The sequence below is a fragment of the Maniola jurtina genome, chromosome 21, assembly GCF_905333055.1.
Source record: "Maniola jurtina chromosome 21, ilManJurt1.1, whole genome shotgun sequence".
Lineage (NCBI taxonomy): Eukaryota > Metazoa > Arthropoda > Insecta > Lepidoptera > Nymphalidae > Maniola > Maniola jurtina.
The window spans coordinates 830,864-851,350 of record NC_060049.1 but is presented as its reverse complement, the minus strand read 5'-3'; the positions used below and the strand labels follow the sequence as shown (position 1 = coordinate 851,350).

The 20,487-nt window shown below is 38.3% G+C and overlaps 1 protein-coding gene across 1 annotated transcript in view; it reads left to right on the top strand.

The window, feature by feature from the left end:
- LOC123876114 overlaps positions 1-20,487 on the top strand; it is a 243,757-nt gene that overhangs the window by 199,149 nt on the left and 24,121 nt on the right. The window contains exon 3 of the mRNA XM_045922257.1: positions 4,801-4,841. The gene's annotated coding sequence lies outside the window, so the exon portion shown is untranslated. The remainder of the gene's footprint in view (positions 1-4,800; positions 4,842-20,487) is intronic.

The window sequence follows — 20,487 nt, the reverse complement described above, 5'->3', positions numbered from 1 at the left end:
TTGTTACTCCTTCACGCAAAAACTACTGGACGGATTGGGCTGAAATTTAGAATGGAGATAGATTATACTCCGGATTAGCACATAGGCTACTTTTTATCCCGGAAAATCAAAAAGTTCCCACGGGATTTTTAAAAAACTACATCCACGCGAACGAAGTCGCGGACATCAGCTAGTGATGGAATAAAGTAAGTCACATACTATGAAACCTTTGATTTCGATACTGTATGTCGTATTAGGTAAACAAATTCCAGTATTTATGTTGCAGCTCCATAGTAAAATATGTTCAGTATAAAGTTAGCGAGGTCTATTTGGGAACTGACGTTGCGGGGAACGAGCTGGTGCAAGAAAAATGCCCGGGATTATCTACCCCGGGTCTATTTCCTGGGGCTTGTACAATAGTTTGCACTTGGAAATCTACCGTGGATTTTAACGATATTTTTTTTAACTCGGATTTAACTTAGCCCTTAACTAATATCTCACCTTGTGAGCTCAGTAGTTAAATTTAAACCGCTAGGATATGGAACGCCCTTCCAGCATCAGTTTTTCCCTCCATTTTTAACACCCGACCCAAAAAGAGGGGTGTTATAAGTTTGACATATGTACCTGTGTATCTGTCTGTGGCATCGTAGCTCCTAAACTAATGAACCGATTTTAATTTTTTTTTTCAAGTGCTTTTTTTCTAGTCAGCGCTAGTCTATAAATAGAAAAAAAATTCGCGAGTTTTATTTGCGAGCTGACGTTACAGAAACAAGCTGGTGTAAGAAAAATGCCCGGGATTATCTACCCCGGGTCTATTTCCTGTGGCTTGTAGTTTGCACTGGGGAATCTTCCGTGGATTTTAACGATACCTTGGGCTTGCTCCACATTTTATCGTTTCGTTGTATCGTATTAAAGTCGATGCTTCAAGACCAAAGTCTATTTACAAGTGTAAATTAAAAATTTATAACACCCCCGACAAGTGAAGGTTACAGTAACTAGAAAAGAGCTGATAACTTTCAAACGGCTCAACTGATTTTCTTGGATTATAGCTGAGAACACTCGCGATCAAGCCACCTTTCAAACAAAAAAAAAAACTAAATTCACAAACTAAAACTTGATTCACAAACGCCCAACCCAAACCGATCTAGAAAGCTGAAATTTTGCACAGAAGTTTGCTTTGTTACGTACACAAGGAATGAGGCCGAATTTTTCGAAATTCCCTCGGGATAGGTATTAGAGAGGGTTTAAATTTCACAAAGGTCACCAGATCACAAACTAGCTGATCACGTTTACCACTTATATCTCCTTACCATCTTACCACTAGGTAAGGCTAAATAGTTCTAATCATGTGAAGGAGCCCTAAATAAGCATTCTAATACATTACTGTCCAACCTGAAAAAGGTTGGTGTTTATTTCCCATGAAGATATACAACTTTAATGGACGTTACATGTTTATTCCTCTGGTTTCGCTCCAGTCAGCGACAGGGGTATATTTCTGTACATCAAACATGGTGGCGGACTGAAACGACTGAAATAGCTTTATGTCTCGGCATGTACGGTCAGGACTCGGGTTAATAGGTGCAGATCTACTGGAACGCGTGAAAGCTAAATGTGTAAGTACGCGACTGGTTGAAATGGCAATCGGGGTATGAGGCGGGGGGACGCCCCACGAGTAACCCACGCTATCCCGCACAGACGGACGGACGCCCGCGTCCCCACCCCGATTGCCATCTTGACCTGTCGCGTACTATACATACTTTTATTAGCTCCCGAGTCCCGACTCCCGACCTAAAAAGAGGGGTGTTTACTTTTTTTTTTTTTTTTAAAGAATATTAGCCATGTTAAATGACTAATATTCCCCTTTCCTCTCCTACTAAGCGTCTGGCTTGTGCTAGGAGTAGGTACGACAATAGTGCAACGGGCGGGGTTTGAACCGTCGACCTTTCGGTTTTCAGTCCGCTCCTTTACCGGTTGAGCTGTTTACTTTGAAAAAATTTGACGTATCTGTCTGTGGCATCGTAGCGATCAAACGGATAGGCATACCGATTTGAATAATTATTATCATAATGATCAACTCATCGCCGGCTCACTACTGAGCACGGGTCTCCTCTCAGAATGAACAGGGGTAGCAGGGTTGGCAGGGTTGGCAGGTAGTCTATGCGAAATTTTTAAAAACCTTATTCCACGTGGACGAAGACGCTAAAATCTAGTCTATACTAATTACTATATTACAAAGAGGTAAGTTTGTAAGTTTTTTTGTAGGGGATAATCTCTGGAAGTACTGAACCGATTTTGAAAATTCTTTCACCAGTAGAAAGCAACATTATTCCTGAGTTACATAGGCTATATGTATTTTATTTTCAAAAAAATTCGAGATACCTACGAACATTGTAATAAGCTACCCGGGCGGAGCCGTGGCGGGTCGCTAATTATAAATAAATTCAAAAAGAACCAGCAAGAAACTGGGCGGTTGCTCTTTTCATAGATTTGATTTACAATATTATGCCATGTATAAAAGCAATCGAGTTCCCGCAATAAGTATAGATATCGATTTACGTTTTACCGTCGCAAAAATCCCGTAGTTTCACTTCAATAGAAATCTCATTTTCATCTATACAAGACGTATAGATGAATAACAGTAAATTAAAAATTTATAACACCCCCGACGATCCAAAGTATTTGAGCTTTGTATTTGAGTTTTCCAAAACATCATTTTCAAATAAATAATTATGTATTTAGGCAACGTCCATCTTGACAGCTTGACATTTGTCTATTGACATAATATTATGAACCTAACGGTTATCTAACCTTCTTTTCTACAAGAAAACTAGAAAAGAGCTGATAACTCTTAAACGGCTGAACCAATTTTTTTAGATTATAGCTAAGAACACTCTCGATCAAGCCACCTATCAAACAAAAAAAACTAAATTAAAATCGGTTCATTCGTTTAGGCGCTACGATGCCACAGACAGATACACAGATACACACGTCAAACTTATAACACCCCTCTTTTTGGGTCGGGGGTTAAAAATAGTTTACGTCTCATAACTATAACGGAGATGTCCCGATAGTCCCGCAATTTGTCCCGCGGCCCACCCGTCCCCATGTTTTGTACAAATATCACTTAGTCACGATCTGATTTTAATCTGTGAGTCTGATAAATTGTTTGTTCCGTTATCTTGCTTTCGCTACGGTCATTTTTTACCCGACTACGCCAAAGCCAGAGATAGCTAAGAACACTCTCGATCAAGCCACCTTTCAAATAAAAAAAACTAAATTAAAATCGGTCCATTAGTGTAGGAGCTACGATGGCACAGACAGATACAAAGATACACAGGTACAGAGATACACACGTCAAACTTATAACACCCCTCTTTTTGGGTCGGGGGTTAAAATAGAGTAATCTCTGCGGGACAATATAATTCAGCGTATGATAAGAGTAGTTAGGTTTTAGTTTTTTTTACTTAGATATAATAATATATAATGTCACATAACTATAGTAAAGATGTCCCAACTCCCAAGAGTCCCGCCCACATCCTGATGTTTTGTACAAATATCACTTAGCGACGATCTGATTTTAATCTGTAAGTCTGATAAATTGTTCGTTGCTTTCGCTACAGTTTTTTAGGGTTCCGTACCTCAAAAGGAAAAACGGAACCCTTATAGGATCACTTTGTTGTCTGTCTGTCTGTCTGTCAAGAAACCTATAGAGTACTTCTTGTTGATCTTATAACACAAATACAGGAATAAATCTGAAAACCGCGAATTTGTGGTTACATCATTTAAAAAAAAAATGTGTTTCAATTTTCAAAGTAAGATAACTGTACTAAGTGGGGTATCATATTATGAAAGGGCTTTACCTGTACATTCTAAAACAGATTTTTATTTATTTTTATGTATAATTGTTTTTGATTTATCGTGCAAAATGTTGGAAAAAATACCCGAGTACGGAACCCTCAGTGCGCGAGTCTGACTATCACTTGGCCGGTTTTTGTCCTATAGAAATACTACTAGCTGATATCGCAAAAATTTTATGGCAATCGTTCTGGTTATTTGGGTTATTACGACAACCATTATTATCGGCTATTAAAGTTGTTAACTATAGTAATATTTCTTCTCAACTTTTTTATTCTGAATTTTTTATGAGATCTTTTTAACTCCCGACCCAAAAAGAGGGGTGTTATAAGTTTGACGTGTGTCTGTGTATCTGTCTGTGGCATCGTAGCTCCTAAACTAATGAACCGATTTTAATTTAGTTTTTTTTGTTTGAAAGGTGGCTTGATCGAGAGTGTTCTTAGCTATAATCCAAGAAAATCGGTTCAGCCGTTTTAAAGTTATCAGCTCTTTTCTAGTTACTGTAACCTTCACTTGTCGGGGGTGTTATAAATTTTTAATTTACACTTGTGAAGTTTTTACCATTTGTTATTATAACGGCTATAGAAGTACACAAAACCAAAATTTCCACTTTCTGCATATTACGGTTCATGTACCACTGACACACAAACGGGCGGACTTAGTGATAAAATCCCGCTGCCACCCTAAGGGTAGGTACGCAACCCTGGTCTGTCTGTTCGTTACCTATGCGTTCGTTTGTACAGTTGTTGTTGGGACTTGCGGGAAGGTATCTGATATGGATTCTGAAAATATATACCTACCTAGTTACTTAATTGTAGATTAATACATTTATTCATTCATTGTGCATATTTGAACAGTTCGTTCATAGTGGGTTTAGTATTTGAAGTACCGACGAGTAGGTAGGTATGTTTTCTATTGTGATATATCTTTTCTGGATCTTATCTAATGTTTTTCTTTCTGTTACAGATCACCAGTGGGTGCTGCTTCAGATGTTTCTTTAAAAACAAGTGAGTAGTTATTTTAAGTAATTATTAATTAGCTTTATTTTGATAAGTTTTATAATTAAGGTAGGTACTTATGTAAAAAACCAAAAGAAAATAATATTTGTATTCAGAAAATCATATGAGGGCCGATTTCCCAATCGTCAATTAACTTTTATCTGAGGAATAATTTTGAGATTTGACAGTTTTTGTATAGGAAATCTGTCAAAACGGCCCTAAACGTAGCGAAGATAATGGGCTGTTATCGGCAAGCAGTGTTTTTCTGCTTCTATTAAGTGCCACCAGAGTAATACTTCATAGTTGCTAATAAGTATTCTGTGAAGGTAGGCATGACATGGCATAAGCTTGATAAAGCCGAATATATTATACTAGCGTGCCGTCTTGTGTCGCGACGCGTCAGAAGCAAAACGGTTTCATACAGAATGGTTAGAGACACATTTAGGCCTCATTCGCACGAGAGCTTTTTTAACGTCCGTTAAAAACAGAACAAATGCATTCCGAAGTATCTGTTCACACGTCAACGCTTTTTTAACGCGCACGTATGTTCAGCGTAACGCCGGGTTTTAACGCAACGCTTTTTTAACGCTCGTGCGAATTAGGTCTTAGAGTGGAGCGGCGTAACATACTAAATGTATGAAACCGATATATGCTTCTGACGCGTAACGACACAACAACGATACGTTTCCGGCCTTGCGGTAGAATAATATGCAAATGATTCACCTCGGAGATTTATAGTTAAACCCACCAGACACTTGAATGACCGGCCTGTATGGACGTGAACGCGCAAAACGAGCAAAAACGAGAAAAACGAGCAAAAACAGAAAACATGACATTTCGCGCAAAAATAACTCGCGATCCGCCGCTCTTTGGAATAGCGCTGGGCATGCTTACTAATTTTTAACCCCCGACCCAAAAAGAGGGGTGTTATAAGTTTGACGTGTAGAAAGTTTTTAGGTCAAGATGCTAGTAACTTTTAACATAAGCAATACTTCTTTAAATCGTGCGAGCATAGTTCTTTGTTATGTATGTACAACGTTTTTAAAAATTATGAAAATTGAACTACATTTACGGGGAGAAAAACGTTAGGTATCGCTTTTTGTGTGAAAATTTACAACTAGACGATCCTCTTAATCGTTGATCTATTGGGGATCACACTAATATTATAAAGGAGAAAGTTTGTATGTGTGTGTGTGTGTGTGTGTATGTTTGTTACTCCTTCACGCAAAAACTACTGGACGGATTGGGCTGAAATTTAGAATGGAGATAGATTATACCCTGGATTAGCACATAGTCTACTTTTTATCTCGGAAAATCAAAGAGTTCCCACGGGAATTTTAAAAAACCTACATCCACGCGAACGAAGTCGCGGGCATCAGCTAGTATTCCATATCTTACTGTGTGGTTCTGTAGTCACTTTAATTAAATGTACTTACTTTCCAGTTCAGAAGTGTGATCAGAATGCTCGATTACTTCGTGCTGCGAGTTATCTGCAATTCCATATCGTTTCATTAAAACCATTCATCCTTTAAGCGCTGCCGCTGAACAGACGTTTAATTAAAATTTAAAATTGCTCCTAAAGTATGCTTTGTGACACATTTTACTGAAAATCCATACCTACTCATATGGACCACTCGAAATACGTGTAGGTAATCATTCGATCTGAGGTAACCTTATTTATCTATTAGTGGATTTAATAGACAAATGCTATATTATCATACTAATATTATAACGGCGAAAGTTTGTGTTTATGTATGTCTGTATGTTTGTTACTGTTTCACGCAAAAACTACCGGACTGATTTGGCTGAATCCCGAAAAATCAATGAGCTCCCACGAGATTTTTACGGGCATCATTTACGATATTTTGTATTGTAGATAACGGATACATATCACGATTAATTTAGTGTATTTAACTGCCGATATTTCGACTCGGTTTCATGAACTCAGTTGCATGAGTCATAGTCACGTCGGACCTGCAGTGCTGCGAGAGATGAAGATCAATGTTACCCCCTTAGGGCAATGACTTTCTAAGCAAGGACATCGCACTGGCGCGCATAACAAGGGACCAAGTAAGTGTGCTTATACTCGGTGTAAGCACACTTTCTTCATTAGTCGCATGTTGACTGCAAAGCTGTCAAGACGCCTAAATGCGCGATCAAAAAGTGCCAAAATAATACGTTAACGACGCAGAAAAGAGATGGTGTGACTTACCACCGGTAAGTTAATTTTATTTACGTAAGATAACATGCGAAAAAGTGTAAAATATTTAGTAAAACCATTGAAAACACTAGAAATATCTAAAATTATTTACAATGTTCCCATTCCTTTCTCTCACGCACATCGGAAAGAGACAGATGGAAGGGCGCGTCACGAATGTCGGAAAAACAAAACTGTGGAGTAGCTTTTTTTTGTTCAATGTAAAATCTATTGGCCATTACTGTATCACATTTATTTTATTACTAGCTGTGCCCGCGACTTCGTTCGCGTGGAATAGCTCTCAGCGCGCTTTATATAGCCACGGACGCTCAGGCGCGAGGCGTGTATCTGTACGTTAAAAATGTTCGCCGTGATTCTTTAAATTGACATAACTTTTTTATTTATGAACCGATTGACATGAAATAAACACTAAATGTTAAGTGAAGCTTACTACAATATATTAGTGACAACCGTATCTTAATCGAATAAGCCGTTTCTGATATTAGCGTGCACAAACACACAGACAAACAGACAAAAAAAAAATTAATTACAATTTCGGGTTCGGCATCGATGAAAAAAAAGTAGCAGGGGTTGTTATTATTAACAACCCCTGCTACTTTTTTTTATATATTTCCATTGTACAGACACCACTTTTCTACAATTTTATTATATGTATAGATAGATCTTTTGACGACATCCAGTGCGCAGTGGTAACGCGATGGATTTGTATGACGAGGGTCCCGGGTTCAATTCCCGGCTGGGCCGATTGAGATTTTCTTAACTGGTTTAGGTTGGCTGGTGGGAGGCCTTTGGCCATCTTGATTCAAAGCCCATCTTGAATCCGCCATTTTGGTTTTATTTTTCAGCTCCCTGTCAATTGGATGAAGTTCTGAGTGACATTTGTTCGAGCACCCCCCACCTATCTTCAATACCCTGGCCGTGCTCCTCACCGAAATCCTCAATCATCAGCTCTATCCATATTTTTCCTCCGAATCATTTTTTGTCCTCTATACGAAACCATCGGTAAAAAAAAAAACATACAAAATTTTACAGAAGAGGTGATCAAATGAGTCAGTCAGTCAGTCAGTCAGTGAATCAGCACGAGCAGATATAGTATAATAGTTATATAGTATAGATATAGTATAATAGTTTCATATTTACAAAAACGAAAAATCTCTCAAAGAAATAACAAAAATTAATAGTGCTACACTACTCCATTCCATTTTTTGTTCAAGTTTGCTTCTAAAATCACCTTATTCAGCTTCGAGTGCAATAATCGATTTACATTGCGGCTTAATCACTGAGGTTAGTTTACAGGACTTGAATGTTAGCGGGAATGTATAAATGGAGCAGTTGAAGCTACATAAGGTGAATTTAGAAACGTGTGCCATGTTTGGGCTCTTGTGTTGTATGCCACGATGTGTCCATGCTTAGAAAGTCATTGCCTTAGGGTCTAAATTTTCAAAAATCCTTTCCTTGCGGCTGTCTACGTCGTAATAGCTATCTACATGTCAAATTTCAGCCCGATCCGTCCAGTAGTTTGTGCTGTGCGTTGGTAGATCAGTCAGTTAGTCATATAGTTTTTCCTTTTATATAATTATATAAGAGGATGTACGAGTATATAATCTCGATTTTACTTCAGTGTTTATCTTTTTCAAGCTTCAAGAATCCCCCGGTCTCGACGCAATTTGTTTCCAATCTCGCCGAGTCTCGGGAGAGTGTCAATTAATGTATCCCTCTCTAGCCAGGGCCTAGCCGGGCTCTAGCCGACTTCTTGTCAAGTCTAATCTAATAAGGAGTAGATAAAAGACTTATTGGTCAACAGTCTATTCTAGATTAGAAAGCAACCATCAATACTACGAACTTTTGGATATTAATTATGCATAGATATGTAATTATGCTATCGTGAAAACGTTTTGTAACTGACGACTTTGACGACTCCCCATTTCGTTAGTTCCTAAGGAAAAAAAATATATAAAATATATTCTTATTCTCCTCAATGAGCTCTAAATAATGATACCCCACATGCTAGTACAACATTTAATTTTGGGTCAACCTTCTACACAAAATATCAAATTTTAGGTTTGAATTCATTTAGTCTACGAGCTAGAGACCCGTGACACGTGGACAGACAGACAGACGGACAGGCAGCAGAATGACATTATAGGGCTCCGTTTTTACCCTTTGGATACGGAACCCTAAAATCGGGACTCAATCCCGTCATGACCACAATTCATGCAACTTAGTCGTCTGGACAGTTAAAACACCAAGTTAACAATACCATTTAAAAAAGTTTTGCAAGATCAAGAAACTTGTTTTTTAAAGTAAATATGCTTGGCAATATATTTATTTTAAAAAACGTTTCGTTAATCAAACCATTCTTTTATAACTTTAATAAAAAAAAAAACAGAAATATTTAAACTTCAACAGTAGCTTATAATTTTCATAAATATTTGTCAAAAATACATTGGAGGGGTATAATGCGTTCCATAAGGTCAATTATAATATTTATCACGATCTCTTTCATTGGTATGGCAACAATTGGAATTGCGAGGTACGTTGGACATATTTGACCCCGGGGTTGCCGACGCCTCTGTGCCCTGGAACCCTGTAAACGGAGGGAGGGCTGACGCTTCTATGCCCTGGAACCCTGTAAACGGAGGGAGGGCCGACGCTTCTATGCCCTGGAACCCTGTAAACGGAGGGAGGGCCGACGCTTCTATGCCCTGGAACCCTGTAAACGGAGGGAGGGCCGACGCTTCTATGCCCTGGAACCCTGTAAACGGAGGGAGGGCCGACGCTTCTATGCCCTGGAACCCTGTAAACGGAGGGAGGGCCGACGCTTCTATGCCCTGGAACCCTGTAAACGGAGGGAGGGCCGACGCTTCTATGCCCTGGAACCCTGTAAACGGAGGGAGGGCCGACGCTTCTATGCCCTGGAACCCTGTAGTGCGTAGCAATGCCGGAACCCATTGCGTCGCGCTTCTGAAAATGTCCACGATAAGAGTTTTTGAGAAGGGCGCTCCTTTGTGGTGCATCGAACTGCGCAGTTGCGAACGATGCGTATGCGCAAGCGATCAGGGCGACCAACAGCAACTGCAAACAATAATAATATTATGTTAGAAACCAAGAAAGAAAAAACCGACCAAGTGCGTGTCAGATTCGCGCACCGAGGGTTCCATACTAGTCGTATTTTTTCAACATTTTGCACGATAAATCAAAAACTATACCTAATGAAGTACGGATTAGCACACTTCACACACCTTTGAGAATACTATGGAGAACTCTCACGCATGCAGGTTTCTTCACGATGTTTTGCTGCACCGTTAAAGCAAAGTGATATTTAATTGCTTAAAAATCAACATGGGATTTTTATAAAACCTAAATGCACGCGAAGGAAGTTGCGAGCATGGCTAGTATGTTACTAACTATTGGCGTCAATCAGAAAAGCAGGTATTATTTAAATATTTTTATCGAATTATTGGAATGTCCTCCCAAAAACCTACGCAAAAAACACAAGTTCAATGCGTAGAGGCTATCCGAGAGTTTTAATCTAAACAAACTAATGCCAAAATTAATAATTTAATTAGAGCGTGATTGCTATCACAACATCCAGTTCACAATCCAAATACCGAAAATATGCGATATCGCTCCAAATCTCAGATGGAGACTAAACTAAAACCTTCAAAACACCCGTTTTTATGCATGTTCAATCTTGTTGGCCTCCTAGCAACAGATTGTATGACATCGAATGAGCCAAATATCGATTATATCAAAGTACCTAAAACTAGGAGAAAAATCGTACTGTTAGTGAGGTTATTCCGAAAGGATTTGAAGGATTCGAAAAAAAATCTCATATAAACTTACCAATTTCATTGTGCTTGGATAGAAGTAAACACACTGAATAATGGTCTCTTTGAGACCAATTGTTATTTATACTAACATGATTGTTATTATAATGTATTTTTAATCACTCTGATAAAATTTTAGTTACTAAACTTTAACTAATTGATATAATAAAACAATTAATATACGACTAATTATGTAATGAAGTACGTATTTATACGTTGCATCGAATCGAAATGGCATAAACCGGGAGTTAGCCAACTCCCTTAGGTATAATGGCTACCTGCGTGAAATGTACTAACACATTTGACGCCAGCCAGTGACGCCGAAGCCTCGATATTTTGTTAGAAGTTCCATAACTTAAAACTTAACTGTAAAAATATTCGTATGTGCATTTTTTGTTTATGTTATTATTGTATATTAAAAGGGCTCTCTCCGTCACTCGTTTCATACAATCGTAGTTCCAATTTCATTTGAATATTAAGCAACCAAAGTCCATGAAATTTTGCAGGCATATTCTAGAAACTAATATCTATGTCTGTGGTTTTCCAGATTTCTGTTCAAAGTTACGCGGTCTTAAAAATTTTCATACAAATCTTTGAGCCCCTGTAATTTTAACACTACATATTTTTAGAAAAATCTAAAACACCACAGACACAGATATTAGTTTCTAGAATATGTCTGCAAAATTTCATGGACTTTGGTGACTAATATTCAAATAAAATTGGAACTACGATTGTATGAAACGAGTGACGGAGAGAGCCCTGTTAAATATGTCAATTTAGATGAGAGATCGTGTACAACAGAACTAACCACAATGAAGGTCCACGTATATTATATTATAAACACTACAGTTTAATAAAAGCAAACACTTTCAGCTAAATTAACCCCAGTAATAAAGTTCAGAGAGATTTATAAACATCGGTTCTCTGGGAATTAATCAAGATAATAGACCAATAAGGCATTCGTTGCCTATCTCCCGAACAACCGCTTTAATCCAGACTCTAACTGCATTATCGGACGGAGTTGTTCGTACGGATTAGTTTCGACTCTACCGATTAATTTATAGAACTCTCTTAATCTACCGTTTAGAATAACCTCATAAAGAAACGGAAGTAGGCTAATTTTTTTTTTCTCCGAAAATCAAAGAGTTCCCACGGTATCAGTACCCTTATTATAAATTCGAAAGTATGTTTGTTTGTTGCTTTATTCGTTTGTCCCTCAATTACGCTTGAACAGGGAAATAGATTGCTGTGATATTTTGTATGGACATAGTTACTTTCGATCCCGGAAAATGAAAGAGTAGGTACCTTACCTTACCCATAGCATTTTAAAGAACCTAAATCCACGCGAAAGAAGTTGCGGATATCAAGCTATTTTTACCCGACTACGGCAAAGCCGAAAGGAAGGGTTATCCATACTCCATACTAATATTATAAATGCGAAAGTGTGTCTGTCTGTCTGTCGGTCTGCTACGTTTTCACGGCCCAACCACTGAACCGATTTTAATGTTTGGTACAGACTTGGAATACATTTCGGGGAAGGACATAGGCTACTTTTTATCCCGGAAAATCAAAGAGTTCCCATGGGATCTAAAAAAATCGAAAACCACGCGGGTGAAGCCGCGGGCATCCCCTAGTGATTAATAAAACCTAAATCTAAAGAGATGAAGTTGAAGACGAAAAAGAATTCTAGTATTCATCCATAAAACATAAAATATAATATATGCCTGCCTATTTAAGTTTCCGTTTAATAGTTTAATAATATGTTTTCCATTTAAAATAGGAAATCAGATGTCAGCATCTCGTAGTCAAAAGATTCTTTCTTGATGAAATTTTCCAGCCTCCGAGCTTAGCTTTGATACGTTAGCCTACAAATATTCTTATCTCCATATGAGATTCGCGCAGACATTAGACTATTTGATGACGCCGGCGTTGATATACGTTTAAAAATGACTAGGACACCATATCTTTTATTAAATTAAAAAATAGTTATGTATTGGGGTTTTCTGTTAAGAAATTCTCAGTACTAGCTCGGAGTTAGAAACTTGGCGGCGTTTTACCCCTATGCCTCGGAGAGCAAATAAAGCCGTCGGCGCCTGATCTCCCTCCTGTCGTGTCGGATTTCCCATCAAGCCAATAGATTGAGGGAATCTCTATGGAGATTGACCGCCATGAGCTAAATTCGGTTGCGAGGAAATTATTATTATTATTAGACTTTAGTTGCAAGCCAGTTGCACTTGTTTGATACAAAAATTAATAATTGTTTTAAACGACGAGCTTAAAAGTGTTGGGAACAGATGCAAAAAGATTACGTCCACCCGTGGACATATATAGGCTGGATGGAAAATAAATATAATAACATTGGCTGTTGGCAAGATGCAAGGGGCTAAAATGGCGACCTTGCACCGGAAAGCGCAGTGTTGGAAGACTTCCCACCAGGTGGACAGACAATATCAAAGTCTATGTGAATGTCTTTTGCGACAGTCTCAAGTCTGCAAAGCACGAGGATTTCAATACCCCCATTCGTATGTATACGGAGGCTGTGAAATTTTACGTTTATGTTTAAGGTTATCTGCTACCCAATAGATTTTTTTTCATTACCGAGTTCAACGCCTTTTTGCTTTCTTTTTTTGTAAGGGTCAGCGCAAACATACGGCGTTGGGACTTGGAGTTTAATATATGAATCTATACTTATCATACGATACGATACTTATCATATCACGAAGATAAATCTTCGCAACCTTTTGAGCTATGTCGGTTACATACGGTATGTATAACGGTATACAGGCTGTAATCAGGCTTGCAACAAGTGTAAATTAAAAATTTATAACACCCCCAACAAATGAAGGTTGCAGTAACTAGAAAAGAGCTGATAACTTTCAAACGGCTGAACCGATTTTCTTGGATTATAGCTAAGAACACTCTCGATCAAGCCACCTTTCAAACAAAAAAAAACTAAATTAAAATCGGTTCATTAGTTTAGGAGCTACGATGCCACAGACAGATAATACACACGTCAAACTTATAACACCCCTCTTTTTGGGTCGGGGGTTAAAAACGAAGACGGATGATACTACTGATAATTACTGATAAGATACCATATAAAAAATATTTTAAAAAAATATGTATTTTATAAGTTCGCAATGTATTGCAAATAAAACATCTGACTGGCGCTAGAGGTCAACGAACGTTGCGTAGTTAGGTGCCGTGAGGTCAATGCGACGACGTAGGCGTGCCATTGATCCCGATTTTTGCGCGATATACATTGCGTATTTGAAAAATACTGAATCACTTAAACTACAAAATATAAGGCAAATGGTTATTGGTATTGGACTGTGTTTAGGTAGTATCATAACAGCGCTAAGTTTTCGCTATCGTTCTTATGTACCGTTGTATATAGCTGTAGTTATAGCCGGGTAATTAATTAAGTAATTATAGCTCGAGGCGTAATGTGTCGAAGTAATTATATTGGCTGGTTCGTGACGACTGTTATGAGGCCGTGAGGAATTCAATGGTAGGTATTATCGTTTGATGCGGGAATTCTGTAACGTTATTGTCATAATTAAGCTATTATTACAATGGCCACTTAGCTTAAAGAGCATTGTTCAAGTTCCTTAGCTCTCATTAATATTAGTAGTTGATAGAAGTCCACTGGTGGACATAAGTTTCTTGTTGGGACTTCACTCGCCGTGGTCTTACGCACCGCCTGGATGCAGCAATTTTAATGGTAAAAAATGTTAACAGAATATTGGTCGGCAACCATTGCCTGTTCCTCTGGTACTGCAATATTCATAAGTTGCAGTAACCACTTAACATCAGGTGAGCCGCCTGCTCGTTTGCTCGCTATTTTTTATTTAAAAAAAAACCGGCCAAGTGCGAGTCAAACTCGCGCAACGAGGGTTACGTGCTCGGGGATTTCTTTCAACATTTTGCACGTTAAGTCAAAAGTATTATGCATAAAAATAAATAAAAATATGTTTTAGAATGTACAGATAAAGCCCTTTCATATGATACTCCACTTGGTATAGTTATCTTACTTAGAAAATTGAAACACATTTTAATTTTTTTTAATGATTTAACCACAAATTCACGGTTTTCGGATTTATTCCTTTATCTGTGCTATAAGACCTAGCTACGTGCGAAATTTCATGATTCTAGGCCAACGGGAAGTACCTTATACGTCCGGGAAGTACAGACAAACAGACAGTCAGACAAAAAGTCATCCTATAAGGGTTCCGTTTTTTCTTTTAAGGTTCGGAACGCGGATGCTCAAACGGACGGACCGATTTAAAAGCGGTTCTCGCTTTTAAAATCACACGCAGCCTGAAAGTGAGTGTGCAGATTTTACAGCATCATTACATGGGGCGGCTGATTCCTGCGGCGCGGCGCCTCCCGGGCACGCGTGAACCGATTGAGCGCGGTTAGCCGGGTTGATTGATTGCGTTCAAATTGTGCCTATTTACGGCCAACATGTAGGTGTAACATGCCTATATAATATTTCAGGGCGTACGGTTTCTAAAGCGGTGACCCCTAGTGGTTCCGACGTGGCCTTCTATAGTCAAAGGTCTGGGGTTAGAAACCGGGTACGCGAACTTTTTGGAGTAATGTATGTTTTAAGCAGGAAACCTGCATGACTTCTTCTCTCCATAATATTTATTTATTTATATTTTTTATAGAGGATGCCCGCGACTTCGTCCGCGTGGATTTAGGTTTTGAAAGATCCCGTGGGAACTGTTTGATTTTCCAGGATAAAAAGCTGCCTATGTCATTTACAGGGACGCAAGCTACCTCGGTATCAAATATCATACAAATCGGTTAAACGGATGGGTTTTTAGGAATCCCGTGGGGACTCTTTGATTTTCCAGGATTAAAAATGGCCTATGTCCGTCCCCGGGATATAAGCTAACTCTGTACCCGTTAGAATCGGTTAAACTGTTGGGCCGCGCAAAGGTAGCAGACAGACAGATAATCAGACACACTTTCGCATTTATAATATTTGTATGGATTTATTTACTGATGATGCTTATTTCAAGGTCTAAATTAATCATGGTATGTACCCGTTATCTACAATATAAAAAGTTCTCCATAATGTCCTCAACGGTGTGTGAAGTCTGCCAATCCGCACTGGATTTACGTGGCCTATTGAGCACGCGTCTAGAATGAACATCCATACACTACAGTATGCAATACATGTATGAAAATTGTTAGAGTAAATAAATAAAAAGCGTCTACGAAACGCAGGTAGTGCCACCTGAACAACATCTAGCGACGGTAAATGCGAATCCACACTTGCGTATGCGCACGAACCGTGCACTCAATACGCATCAGTGTTATGTGCACGGTTGACTTGGCGCATCCTGCGGCCTTTGCCCGTCATTCATACTACCTATAATAATATTGATTATACAATGCAAGCGGTGCCGAATTAAAATTCATTCAATCAAGATTCAGGTCATGCCGGTCGACGACGCACGGTGATCCATCGTCGCGTGTTAATTGGATCGAGAATAATTCAATTGCGATTTTATATTAAATTTTTCACGTTTTTCGCGTCTCGCCCACGACGGGAGATGTGGCAAATAAATTAATTGGAAAGTTGCGACGTTGCGTCAGCGATTTTTTTATAACTTAGTTCCACTATACCTTTTAAACTATCAATCGCACTAATATTATAAAGGCGATAGTTTGTTTGTGTGTATGTTTGATACGCTCACGCTTTTGGGTCACGGATTTGGCTGGTATTTGTGATAGAGATTGATTAAGCTACTTTTTATCTTTATCAAAGAATTCTCGCGGCATTTTGAAAGCATAAATCTACACGGACGAAGTCGCAGGCATCAGATAGTGGCTTATCCATTGACATGGTTTATTCTATCTCAGAAAGTAAGTTTTTTTGTAAGACGTATAGAGATCATCATCATTATCAATCGATAGACGTCCACAGCTGGACATAAGTATTTTATAGGGACTTCCACATGCCACGGTCTTGCGTCGCTTGAATCCAGCGGCTTCCTGCAACTCGTTTGCAGTCGTCTGTCCATCTAGTGTCCTAACCTAAATCCACGCGAACAAAGTCGCGAGCATAAGCTAGTATCTGAGAATTCTGGAGTTATGAGTCTAAATATCTGTTCTGTGTTGGTATTATGTTAAAAGTATCATCTAAATCTGTGCGACCAAAGCGGTGAAGCGGGAACATGAGCCGGGCGGCAGCGGTCGCCTCCCACGATACTTAATAGCGCCATGCGTACACCTACGCGACTAATAACCTGCACGTATAGATTCGCGTCGTGGGTACGTTCCCGCATTGTATCCCGCATCCCGCGTTCATAACACGCGGGTGTGGGCGTAGCTTTATTGTAAATAGCAGGTACTTATTACCTACTCTTGTAGGTAATTAATAGAACAAAAATTGACCCTAAATCTTGTAGATAATTAACAGTTTAAACAAAAAATTGACACCTGACCAACAATGTAAATTGGAAGTTTCCTATCATTTGACCTGTAATGGTTGTAAACAATACTATCATTAGTACCAATTAACGCGATGAAGGTAATCAACAAAAACAGGCCAGCTACGTTGAAACGAATTAACGTTTCTCCCATAGGGTGGCTGCTATTGCCTACCCACGAGTTAAAGCGGTGCGATGAGCGGGGCGATGAGCGACAAACCAAACACATGATTGACTGAGGTCTATAATCGAGCTTACTGTGACCTTGCTCAGATTAACTTCATGTCAGGACCCTACTGTATAGTAGGGTCTCATCAATCATGCCCCTTAATGTATATTAAGAGGCGAGACCCACAATTTTTAGGCTGGTTTGCATGTGATAAATGGTACTGATGTTAGGATTTGAACAATAGTTTAACAATAATATTATGTACTTAATAGTTGTGCATCTTTAAGGCAAGAGTGAATATGCAAGCATATGCAAAAAAACTATATTTTATTGTTGCTTTCCTCTAGAGTCTTGTGGAAAGCAACAATAAAAGTCTAGTGACTAGACTCGAGCGCTAGCCTATAAGAAATGTAGGTATATTTATGTCCTCAGATAATCCTTCGATACTGTCACAGAATATAGAGAAATATTAATGGCAGCACGAGTAGCCACAGACGCAGAAGCTTAAAATGGCATATTTTATGTCTGTCGCTCACCGCGCGCTACTAAGCTACTCTATGCCTCTATGAGCAAAAATTCGTGGACAGGCCGTTAACTCTCAGGCGTGGCTGGTGGACATCACTTATTTATGAAGTGTTAGGATTAGTTTTAGTTTTAATGGATTAAAAGTTTTAATTTGGTTTTTGTATGCCAATTACGTAAATTTCACCCAACACCCTAAACCACACGCAAATAAACAAGTTTAGTCATCGTCATGTTTTTTTTTTAATATGTAATTATCTTAAAAACAATTAAATATCACTTACTTTAACGGCGAAGGTAAACTTTACCTCGCAAAGTAAAGTTATATTTTCAATTCGTTACAATAATTATTATCATGTAAGCTGAATATGACAGCATGGGCCCATTGACTTGATTTTTACCCCCAACCCAAAAACCCCCTGTTTTTGGGTTGGGGGTCATATAAGTTTCAAGTGTGTATTTGTGTATCTGTCTGTGGCTCCTAGCTCCTAAGCGAATGAACCGGTTTTAATTTATATTTTTTTTGTTTGAAAGGTGGCTTGATTGAGAGTGTTCTTAGCTATAATCCAAGAAAATCGGTTCAGCCGTTTGAAAGTTATCAGCTCTTTTCTAGTTTTCTTATAGAGGTTTTTGTGTCGAGGTTTTTTAAATTTTGAGTTAAGTATAATTATTCTCACAAGCTTATCGGTTGACGCTCGGCCTTGCACTAGTTTTTTTTTTAATCCGAAGCAATCCGAATAATTAAAAGTCAGGGAAGTCGGGTAATGCTTGTGTAATAAAAGCTACAAAGCACACGTTAGAGCTTCTTCACATGAAACGATATGATCCATTTTGAATCGTGGTCGTACGACAATGACTTGGTCATGCGACTGATATCCAATTCGAAACACACTAAGTCTATAATAAATAATTCATCTCTTCAAAAGATTATAGATATATTTTTGTAAAATTTTAAATAGATGTCAGGCTCAGTGGTAAATGCATTTGACCACGCAAAGGTACTAGTAAAAGTTTAATTGAATAAAAAATATCTTTATTTATTTATTTAAGGTTATCAAGCTTTGGCTTAAATTTCGAAATTGTTGTTATGAAGCTCAAATTTTACTCAACTGATTTTAATCGAACTGTAAGTTGTTCTATATCCTTTTAATACAGTTATGTATCGAAATTATTATGATGATTCAAAAGCACTTGTAAAAGTTTATTTGCATAATTTCTTTATTGGAATTGGGATAACTGCAAAGTAATAATTACAGTATTCTATTGGGATTGGAATGATTGCAAAATAATAATTACAGTGCTTCGTTTTATATAGAGGCGATGTCTGATCGGGTGATGTAAAAAGGCTTTACCGGTAATAGAAATTCTAGTTACATTAGAAGTAACGTGGTCCGCTTTTGTTCCGGTATTCCGCGTAAGTTATACAGTCCATAATAGAGCTAATGATCTCCGCAAACAGTGCAACCTGCTGTTGTACTGTTTCTCAATAAAACTTTTTAAATAAAAATTTTAAATACCAGCTTTACTGATAGAGCGAATTGAGTTTTCAGAGTCCACTTACGTGAATTTGTATTTATCTGTCTGTCCGTCTGTCAGAGGTTCAGAGTTTACGGCTCATTAGACGACCTCCGTGGCACGATGGTGAGCACTGTGGTCCTATAAGTGGAAAGTCCTAGCTTCGATTGCCAATAAGGGCAATTTGGGAATTTATGATTTCTTAAATATCTTTGATCTGACCCGGGATGAAGATATTTAAATAAATGGAGCGGATATCTGATCGGATAATGTAAAAAGTCTTTACATATAATAGAAATTCTAGTTACATTAGAAGTTACGTGTTCGCTTTTGTTCCGGTATTCCGAGCAGTTATACAGTCCATAATAGAGCTAATGATCTCCGCAAACATTGCAACCTGCTGTTGTGCTGTTTCTGATTAAAATTGTTAACATTTATCTACCTTATTTTCAGTAACGTAGAATTAATTTATTTTGTTTAAGCGCCAGCTTTAGTTACAGAGCAAGTCCGAGTCTACTTAGGTTAATTTGCATTTATCGAAGTCGCGAGCATCATCTAGATTCTAGTAACTCAATATAGCTATTACCTATCTAAATAATAATTCATATAAAAGACGAACAAACACACTACACTTTTTTCCTGTAAGAGAAAGAGCGCCAAACTTGTTTTTTTAACCCCCGACCCAAAAAGAGGGGTGTTATAAGTTTGACGTGTGTATCTGTGTATCTATCTGTGGCATCGTAGCTCCTAAACTAATTAACCGATTTTAATTTAGTTTTTTTCTGTGGCTTAGTCGAGAGTGTTCTTAGCTTTAATCCAAGAAAATCGGTTCAGCCATTGAAAGTTATCAGCTCTTTTATAGTTACTGTAACCTTCACTCGTCGGGGGTGTTATAAATTCTTAATTTACACTTGTTTTAACTACAATTGTGTTGATTAGTGGCACTAACACTGAC